General features: G+C 44.2%; 1 pseudogene; it reads left to right on the plus strand.

The window, feature by feature from the left end:
* The first annotated feature begins 1906 nt into the window (after nt 1-1906).
* Nucleotides 1907-8161, plus strand: LOC123354638 (annotated as a pseudogene).
* The last annotated feature ends 3109 nt before the right edge of the window (nt 8162-11270 follow it).

The raw sequence follows: 11270 nt of genomic DNA on the forward strand, positions 1-11270 counted from the left end.
TCAAAAATGGGAACTACATAAAAATGAGGAAGCTATTTAAACAGAAATCAAAAGGAATTGTCACAAGAATGAAATTCCAGGAAGCTGCATGGAAACTCTTTAAAAACACCATAAGAAGGATTCAAATTAAATGTATACTCCAAATTTAAAAAAAGGAGGACCAAAAGAAAATGCTTCCACGGCCAAACAACAGAATAAAAGAGGCAGTTAGAGGCAAAAGGGCATCACTTAAAAATTGAAAGTCAAATCCTACTGAGGAAAATAGAAAGGACCACAAACTCTGGCAAGTCAAGTGTAAAAGTATAATTATACAAGCCAAAAAAGAATCTGAAGAGCAATTAGCAAAAGACACATAAACTAACAGACAAAAAAAAATAAAAATGAAATACATCACAAGCAGGAAACCTGCCAAACAATCAGTGGGACCACTGGACAATCATAAGAACATAAGAACGGCCGTACCGGTTCAGACCAAAGGTCCATCTAGCCCAGTATCCTGTCTACCGACAGTGGCCAATGCCAGGTGCCCCAGAGGGAGTGGACCTAACAGACAATGATCAAGTGATCTCTCTCCTGCCATCCATCTCCATCCTCTGACAAACAGAGGCTAGGGACACCATTCCTTACCCATCCTGGCTAATAGCCATTAATGGATTTAACCACCATGAATTTATCCAGTTCTCTTTTAAACGCTGTTATAGTCCTAGCCTTCACAATCTCCTCAGGTAAGGAATTCCACAAGTTGACTGTGCACTGCATGAAGAAGAGCACTCGAGGAAGATATAGCCATTGCAGAGAAGCTAAATGAATTATTTGCATTTGTCTCTCCATTGCAGAGGGTTTGGGAGAGATTCCCACACCTGAGCCATTCTTTTTAGGTGAAAGATATGAGGAACTGTCCCAGATTGAGGTGTTAGAGGAGGTTTTGGAACAAATGGATAAATTAAACATTAATAAGTCATCAGGACCAGATGGTATTCATCTAAGAGTTCTGAATGAACTCACATATGTGATTGCAGAGCTACTAACTGTGGTATATAAACCAATTGCTTAAATCAACTTCTGTACCAGATGATTGGAGGATAGCCAATGTGATGCCAATTTTTAAAAAAGGCCCCAAAGGCGATCCTGACTATTACAGACTGGTTAACCGAACTTCAGTATCAGGCAAATTGATTGAAACTATAGTGAAGAACAGAATTATCAGATGCATAGACGAACACGGTTTGTTGGGAAAGAGTGAGTATGGCTTATGTAAGGGAAATCGTGCCTCACCAATCTATTAGAATTCTTTGAGGGGTTCAACAAACACATGGAAAGGGGTGATGCAGTAGTGTAGTGGGGTGGCTGCCCCACTCCTGGGTAAAAGGGATTAAAAGCAGTGAGAGCAGGTGTGGCCAGCTCAATCAGGGCCCAGCTGGCCCTGATAAGAGGGCTGTGGGCCAGGAGCTGTAGGAGTTTCACTCTAACCCTGGAGTGGGAAGGGCTAGCTGCCTGGGAGCAAGGTACTTGAAGCAGAGCAGGGGAAGGGCAAAGGCAGAGGCAGCTTGTTGAAGGCCTATGAAGGTACTGGGGCTACAGAGGTGCAGCCTGGGAATAGGCAGAGGCAGCAGGTCCTAACCCCTTGCCAATGATGTGTGGCCATGACAGACTGCAGTCTGCCCCAGGGAGCGGGGACTAGATGATGACTGGCAGTAGCCTCTGAGGCAAGATGAGTTTAGAGGGTTGGAGGCTCCCCTGGGAGATGAGACCCAGAGTGTGGGAGTACTGCTGGGGCAGAACCCAGAGGTAAAGGGGCACTGGGGTCCGGGAGGGACATGGGGGCCAGTGGCAGGTGAGACGCCAGCCAGTAGGAGGTGCTCTGTATGCTGGAGAGCTAATTCACAGACGACCAGCAGGAGGCGCCATGCCAGTGAGTCTTCACTTCGCTACAAGTAGATATAGTGTACTTGGACATTCAGAAAGCCTTTTACAAGATCCTTCACCAAATGCTATTAAGCAAAGTAAGCAGTCATGGGAAAAGAGGGAAAGTCATCTCATGGATCAGTAACTGGTTAAAAGACAGGAAACAAAGCATAGGAATAAATGGTCAGTTTTTAGAATGGAGAGTCGTGACTAGCAGTGTCCTCCAGTGATCTGTACTGTTCAACATATTTATAAATGATCTGGATAAAGGAGTGAATAGTGAGGTGGCAAAGATTGCAGATGATACAGTATAGTTAAGTCTAAAGCAGACTGCAAAGAGTAACAATGGGGATCTCACAAAACTGGGTGTATGGGTAACAAAATGGCAAATGAAATTCAAAGTTGATAAATGCAAAGTAATGCACATTGGAAAATATAATCCCAACTCTAAATACAAAATTATGTGACCTAAATTAGCAGTTACCACTTAAGAAAGAGATGTTGAAGTAATTGTGGATAGTTCTCTGAAAACATCTGCTTAATGTGGAGCGAAAGTCTAAAAAGCTAACAATGTTAGGAACCATTAGGAAAGGGATGGATAATAAGATAGAAAAGATCACAGTGCCACCATATAAATCCATTTTATGCCCACACCTTTAATACAGTGTGCTGTTCTGGTTTCCCCCCCCCCCTCCCGCCCCCCATATCAAAAAAGATATATTGGAAATGGATACGGTGAAGAGAAGGGCAACAAAAATGATTAGGTGTATGGAACAGCTTGCCAGAGAGATTAAAAAAACTGTGAATATTCAGCTGGGAAATGAGAAGACTAAGGGGGGGGAAGGGGTGTGGTAGAAGTCCATAGAATTGTGAATGGTCTAGAGCAGGGTAGGCAATCTATGGCACGCGTGCCGAAGGCAGCACACGAGCTGATTTTCAGTGGCACTCATGCTGCCCGGGTCCTGGCCACCGGTCCGGGGAGCTCTGCATTTTAATTTTAATTTTAAATGAAGATTCTTAAACATTTTAAAAACCTTATTTACTTTACATACAACAATAGTTTAGTTATATATTATAGACCTATCTATAGTTTTTAGAGACTTTCTAAAAAAATTAAAATATATTCCTGGCACGCAAAACCTTAAATTACAGTGAATAAATGAAGACTCGGCACACCACTTCTGAAAGGTTACCGACCCCTGGTCTAGAGAAAGTGAATAAGGAAGTGTTATTTATCCCTTCACATGACACAAGAACCTAATAAAATTAATAGGCAGGACATGTAAAACAAACAAAAGGAAGTAATTCTTCACACAATGCACAGCTATTGGGCTTGATGCAGCAAATATTGAGTGAAATTCTATATACTTTGTTAAGAAAGTAGTCAGATTAGGTGATCACAGTGGTCCCTTCTGGCCTTAAAAATCTCTGAATTCTTCAGGCTCTCTGTATGCAGAACACCTATTGAAGCTAATGGATATTCTGCATGTTGGGTGACTGTAACATTGGAACCTAATTCTATTATCTAGGAATTGTAATTGATTAATAAAGCTATGTCTAGTATATTTATATAAAATGGGCAGGTTGTTTGAAAATATGTTGAGAACTGAACTTTCCATTTGAACATTTTTAAATGAATAATACTTAGCCTTCATATAATATTTTTCATCTACAAAAAGCACTATACAAGTACCAACAAATCCTCACAACCCCCATGTAAGGTGGGTTCTGTATGTATTATAATTAAGGATATGATTTTTTTCATGGAGGTCATGGATTCTGTGACTTTAACAGACCTCTGTGAGTTCTTTAGCTTCTGCTCTGGCTGCAGGAGCAGCCCCCACCGCAGGAACAGCAGCTGGGGCTGGAACAGTGGCAGCCCTTAAGGCTGGAGTAGCGGCAGAGAGCTGGAGAGCCCCCAGGGCCAGAGCAGTAGCCAGAACTGGAGCAGCCCGAGCAGTCAGGGCTGGGTCAGTCCCCAGGGCTGGAGCAGCATCTGGAGCTAGAGCAGCCCCCAAGGCCGGAGCAGGCCTTAAGCCTGAAGCGGCCCCCACAACCGGAGCAGCTGCCAGGGCTGGAGCAGCTCGGAGGGTAGAAGTTTTTATTTTGGGAACAGGAAGATCTGATTTCTCTTTCTGTTCTCACCATGAAGTTCTAAATAGCCATGGTGGACAACATAATAACTACTCTGAAGTCCTAGATGGTTATAGTTTTGTTACAGTATTATTGTCCACTTAACTATGCTGCTTCTCACAGCAAACTGTATTTTTAATGCATGTATACTGGTCAATTTACCAAAATGTGTCATCTGCTTTTCTTCTCCCTCCGCAGGAGATATTTTAGACCTACAAGTCTATTATCCCTGGGAATTCCTTTCCAGTTCTCCTTGTAGAACAGTTGTGTTCCCATTAATTACATCTGGCATTACCTACTGGATGATCAAGTCTTTGCAACAGCTGGGCATGTGGTCAAATGGCATCAACAGCTACACCCTTCTTGTGTCACCTCGCCTTCTCCTCACCACCTTTTCTTTCATACTTGACTATAGCGTGTATCGGCTAGCTCCTTTCTGGGGTGCAGATCGGTGGAACGCCCTGGTTCTGCTTGCTGGGTCCTATGTCACACTAGTATTTTACACAAGAACATTTACTAACACACTTGAAGGACTTCTGTTTGCCCTGCTGATGGTACTAGTATCTCCAAAAGCCGTTGGTTATGGAACAGACATCAGCCAGGCGAAACCTACCAGTAGCAGTCTCATAGGGATTATAACAGTTGCTGGGTTTTTCAACAGGCCAACTTTTCTGGCATTTGCTTTAATGCCACTGCTTTACTGGGCAGTTTTAAATGCCACTTCTCAGCACAGTATTAAAACTATTGCAAAGCACCTCTTGAAGCTTGTTTCAAGCACAGCTTTCACTGCCATCATCTTCACAGCAGCTGACACGTTATATTTTACCTCCATTGGATCAGAGATTAGCCTATACAGCATTAAAAAGAATGGCTTGTTAAGCACCATAGCTCAAATAAATCAGAATGTAACAGTGACCCCTTTTAATTTTCTCCGCTATAATCTTAATCTCCATAATCTTGCACAGCATGGGATTCACCCAAGATTTACTCATTTTGCAGTCAATGGGATAATGCTCTTTGGGATCCTGCACATTCTGGCCATCAGTGTTGGTTTAAAAATGCTGAAATTAAACATCCATCTATTATCATGGATCAGACTACATAATCATAGACCACCTACAATGTTGGTGCTTGCCAAAGGCAAGCCAACATTATTATTATTCTATTTTGTTCCTTTGGCATTCCTTTCCCTATTCAACCATCAAGAACCTCGATTCCTCATTCCTCTTATTTTACCACTAGTCCTACTGATCACACCGCAGAATAGAACCCTGAAGTGGAAACCCATCATTATTATTTTCAATGTTCTTGGTGCCCTTTTGTTTGGGTGCTTACACCAGGGAGGGCTGATCCCATGCCTGTCTCATTAGAACAGCTCATACATTCTACAGAGTCCCTGAACCATCCAGCACACTATATTCTACTCTTTGCTCACACCTATATGCCTCCCAGGTTTCTGCTCAGTATCAATAAGAGAGACCCATTAGTAGAAATAATTGATATGGCTGGAACTGAAGAAAACACCCTCTGCCAAACACTGGGACACTTAGCAAACAACATTGCCTGTGGGACTAGAGAGATTGATAAAGAAAGAACTTGTCATTTGTTTGTTATAACCCCTGGTACAGTCAGAACAACAATACAAAAATGTGGGGTTTTGTTCAAGAATGAGACGTTAATATTTCCACACTTGACAATGGAAGATCCACCACAAATATCCTTTCTATTCAGTGAAAAATGGAGAAGTCAGTTAGGACTATACATCCTTCAGATAGACAGAAATGAACAGAGCATTTAGTTATTAGAGGATTTATGTTTCACTTTTTAATTTTATTTAGTTCTGCTGAAAGTTGCTGGATCAACAGTCCTGGAGATTGATGTTCTCTCCATTTATTCACAGACACGAGTACAGCACAAGCAGTGGGAGTGCAAACTTCCCCATATTGTCCCCCCCACTATTACCCTCACCAGTGTTTCTCAGCCCTGGTCTGGATGGATGCTATCTAAGTGTGAGGTCGTTCAATCTCCAGCATTGTTTTTACACCAGGATAATTTTCCTGCTGGGAGAGGACTAAATCAGAGAAAAAAGGCTGAAGTTCTCTGCACAAAACTTTCCAGATGGTTTTGGGTCAGTTCTTCTCGTGTCAGATATAATGTTTTGTTTTTTTATTTCTTTTATTATATCTCTTTGGATTATACTTTTTATTTATATGCATTAATGCTACAGCTAAGCATTCAGGGCCTGCTCCCAGTAGTTACAGCAGGCTCCAGTCACGATATAGAATTCATCTTTATGAGCACCTCAGTTACAGGATGGTGCATGATCAGATATATCCTCTCAAGGGATTGTATCATGTCCTTGAAAAGGGAGTGGGATTAGTTTCATTGTCTAGTAATGTCTAATGTTTCATCACTAGCAAGTCAGATCCTAGGAATGGAAACCCCAGGTTCAATCCCCAAACCAGCCACTGCTTAGTCTTACTGTTCATTTAGCTTTTCCTGCTACAGGGCCATTTATTTGTGGAAACAGTATATTTTAAATTGCCTTTCTATTAGGAGTGGATCTGAACTTGAACCCTGGATTCACAGATCCCTGAACTACAGTGAGGGGAATTGCGGAAGTTGAACCAAGATCTGGATAGAAATTTCACAGGTGACCCCCTTTGGATACAGGAGTTTGGTTCTGGGCATTATGGACAAACACTTCCAGACTTCGGGGAAATATTAATCCTGATCCAAACCTTGTATGTCAAGCCTGTCTCTTTCAGAGGAACCTGCCAGTGATAAATGGGACCTGTTCAAATGCCAGTCATACTACACGAAGGGCATGGTACATACAGTTTCAGATCTTAAATGTCAATTTTACAAGCAGACCAAATAATGGACTATGAAGATAGTTTATGGGGCCAAGTTATAAAAGGAAATCAAGACCAAGTCCCAGTATCAAGAATTTATCATTGTTTGCCAGATTTCACAGAAGACAATGTCCGTGCTTGGCATTCTGATCAATGTAAATAGTTTTTGGTCTCTGCAAAGCACTTTATACTAGGGGGAAAGCTGTTTTTCTTAATTGTGGAAATGCATGTAGGTTATGTGTGTTTGTTTGCTTTGCTGTTTTATGTAACATTAGAAGAAGTTATGGAAACACCTTGATACTGTACTGTATTTTTCAGGTTAATTCTATTGTTTTTTATGCTGCTACACGTTTCTGAAAAGAATCTTGTTCCATATGTTTTGTGTTATATTTGGGAGGGGGGGTGTTGTACTAACTTTTCAGAACCATGTTTAATATATCAGAACTTCCTTGGTGTTCATAGCAGAATTAAGCGAAGGCTCTTAGTAAAGAACTCTACTTCTTTTCTATATCTTGGAATGTATATAACCTCCATCACCATAGTATCTGAAAGTCTTATAGCTCTCATTTGATGTAGTGAACTATTATTCTCCATGGTACACTGAGATCATGTGGCTTTTCTATGGTCACAGAGGCAGCCTGTGGCAGATCCTTGAACAGAACGTGGCTCTCCTGAGTGCCAATCTATCTCAAACCCATCTTTCCTCTCTTACCAGGTAGATCTTTGCTGTTTATATGTGGGCCCGTATACCTTGCATATGTAAAATGCCTACTGCCATCAAGTGGAGTTTTTAGGTGTGCAAAGGATGCAGGACGTGCCTGTATGTGTGTCAGATTTAATCTTATTTCAATAGCACTCTTCATCCTCAAGCATACAAAATGTTATACAAATTAAGTATACACAGGAAATTCAGCTATTACTGTAATGGGCCATGATTACTCTTCAGCACACAGCAACATTACACAAATTAAAAACAGGCAGTGAGAAATACCATCTCCAACTGAAACTGCATGGGGGGAAATGAGGTTAATAGACCTTTTGTATTATGATGTATTGCCCATTAAGATAGCAACATACTGTTTTATATAATTCTTTCAAATAGCACATTCTGAGGGTTATTTTAATACTGAGGTTTCTTTCTGCCCCCACCACAGCCAGGGACTTGCTCTGGGCAAGTTATTTAATCTTTCTGTGACTCATTTTACCTATCTGTAAAGTGGGGTTAATACTTACCCCACCCAACATCGTAAAGTTCTTTGAGATCTTCAGATGAAAAGGGCACTATAAATGCAAAGTATTACTATTGTATATAAGATGCGTGCTGTGACAGATATGGCAATTTACTGCAATATCTTTGGGAGATCTTACTGTATTAAGTATATGTAACATTGTGGGCCAGACACTGTATGTAATTCCATGGGGGTGGGTGAACACAGCTTCTCCAGGAACTAAGAACAGTGGGGGTGATTTGGAAAATTTACTCAGGTTGTAACCAGTGATGAGCTCCCAAAATCCTAAGGACCGGTTCCCTACCGGGTCCTCGGTGGCACTTTGGCGGTGGGGGAAGGTGGGGGTGTGTGTCTTCACTCGCTCTGGGTTTTCGGCGGCATTTCAGTGACAAGTCCTTCACCTGCAGCGAGTGAAGACACCCCCCGCCCCGGCCGCCGAAGTGCCGCCAAAGACCCAGTAGGGAACCACACCGTGAGTACAGTACAAGCCCCACGTGCCTGTCTCCCCCGCCCCCATCCGACCCCAACCCACTTCCTGCCCCCGACTGCCCACCTCAGAACCCGCAAGTTTCTCCTCTCCCCCCACCCCTCCGGGGGTAGCAGCAGCAGCAGCCCAGGGCTCCGGGAGCTATTTAAAGGGCTGGGGCTCCCCTGCTTCTACTGCCCCGGCCCTTTAAATAGCTGCCGGAGCCCTCGAGAAGTGGCAGGGCTCCCGTGGCTATTTAAAGGACGGAGCAGCAGAGGCAGCTGGAGCCCCGGCCCTTTAAATAGCCCCCGGAGCCGCCAACTACCCCTGGGCTCCGGGGGCTATTTAAAGGGCCCGCGGCTCCCCTGCTTCTACCGACCCGGTCCTTTAAATAGCTGCTGGAGCCCTGGAGTAGTAGCGGGGCTCTGGTGGCTATTTAAAGGGCTGGGGCGGTAGAAGCAGCGGGAGCCCTGGACTTTTTAAATAGCCCCCAGAGCTCCGCAGCCCTACCCCCAGGGCTCCAGCAGTGGGGCTCTAGTGGCAATTTAAAGGGCCTGGGGCTCCAGCCCCTGCTGGGAGCCCCAGGCCCTTTAAATTACCCCCTGGGGAAGCCGGGCCGCCCCTTTAGCAACTGGTTCTACACCGGCTTCTAAATTTAACAACCGGTTCTTCTGAACCGGCTCCAGCTCACCACTGGTTGTAACATCTTCAGAGTTACCACCACTAGGAGAGGCTCACAAATATTGGTTCAAACTGGATTCTCTAGAGACCAACAGACAAAGAGTAGACGTTTAGATAAATAGCCTGAATTTAAAATGACTCGGGGCCTTCTTTCCAATCCAGCAAACGGATTGTGGGGAAAGAACAATTGCATTCTGCCAATAAATTGCATATCTTCTTTTACGCTTTCATGCCTATTGTGGGGATAATTATGACAATAAAAGAATTAAAGTTAGCTTAAGTCTGGTTAAGAAAATAATATACACCTCTACCTCGATATAACGCGAATTTGGATATAACGCAGTAAAGCAGTGCTCCAGGGGGGCGGGGCTGCGTGCTCCGGCGGATCAAAGCAAGTTCGATATAATGCAGTTTCACCTATAACACGGTAAGATTTTTTGGCTCCCGAGGACAGCGTTATATCGGGGTAGAGGCCATGAGAATAAGTAGTATTACTTATTGCTTGTAGTGGGAAGGATGTTTGGTTCAAAAAGTAACCAATAAAATAAAGAGCTGCGGTAACAAACAAAAACTGTCTTAAAAGAAACAAGCACAAACCTTCCCACCGTTCTGCTGATAAGCAAGGAGTGGGGAGGAGATAAGAAGGGAAGGTCTTGGAAGAAGGAAAATAGCAAGGATAAACTGCTTCAAATGGGATTTTTGCTCAAGATAGCAAATTAGATGAAGGATATAAAGCGAGCCATGAATCTGAAGGTTGTTTGTGAGACCCTGCCTGATCATGCTGGAGTACACTAGGATTAGATGATTTTTACTTAGGTCTGGTGTGTCTTTAAGTAAGTATACTGATCAGATGCTTACAACTACTTTGTTATTGTACTGGATGTAGTGACTGCTTATTTTTAGGTTGTTAGGCATGTTTAGAGCAATTGTATAAAATACCATTTGGCCTTTGGACTTAATAAAGGAATTATAGTTAAATTACTGTCTGGTGGTCTCCCATATTATTAATTTCAAATATTATTGATAATTCCAACACATATTCTGGAAGATTGTGCAATGGGCACATTTTACAACTTTCAAAATACACTGTTACTGTCTTTTACTAGATGTCTATCTAGACTCTAGCACAATGTTACCTCAACTATGTTTTGCATATTTGAGAGGGAGGAAAAAAGGTATTGTGACCGGTTCGGTCAGAGACCCCCTTGGGACTGTCACCTGATTTACTGAAACTACCTCTGAGCCTCCCTACCAGCTTGGGACTCCAGAACCCTGCCTTGTTGAGCCAGACATGCTAGCCAGCTTCAACACAGACCCAGGTCTGGTCCACACCCCCAAAGCTGCAGACTTTAACCAAACACTGCTCAGCAGGTCATCTCTCTCCAGCACCCAGACACCCAGCCCCAAATGGGATCCAAACCCCAAATCCATTTAAAGCTTATACACGGTAAACTCATGAATTGTCCATGCTCTATAACAGCGGTCCCCAATCTTTTTGGCACCAGGGACTGGTTTCGTCGAAAAAAAAAATTCCGCGGACCTGCCCCCTATCTGACCCCCACCCACTTCCTGCCCCCCCGACTGCCTGCCCCCCTCAGAATCCCCGACCCATCCTGCTCCTTGTCCCCTCACCATCCCCCAGAGACCCCCACCACCCTGGGACCCCTCCCCTGTCCCCTGACTGCCCCAACCCCTATCCCTCCCCCGCTGAGTCCTGACAGACACCCCCGGAACACCCACAATCCAACCCCCCCATTCCCTGCCCCTTGACCACTCCCCCAACCTCCGCCCCCTCTCTGTACCCTGACTGTCCCCAGGACTCCCTGCCCCTTAGCCAACCCCCCCGGCCCCAGCCTCTTACCCCCGGCTCCCTCCTCACCCGGAGCCTCAGCGCCTCGCCCGACAGCTGCAGCGTGCCTCTGGCGGGGCCTGAGCTCCGCCCCGCTCCGAGCCGCGTGGTGAGGGGGCGGGGCTGGGAGCTCCACGCTGAGCGGAGGCAGC

This window comes from Mauremys mutica, chromosome 22 (genome assembly GCF_020497125.1).
Source record: "Mauremys mutica isolate MM-2020 ecotype Southern chromosome 22, ASM2049712v1, whole genome shotgun sequence".
NCBI classification, from domain to species: Eukaryota; Metazoa; Chordata; order Testudines; family Geoemydidae; genus Mauremys; species Mauremys mutica.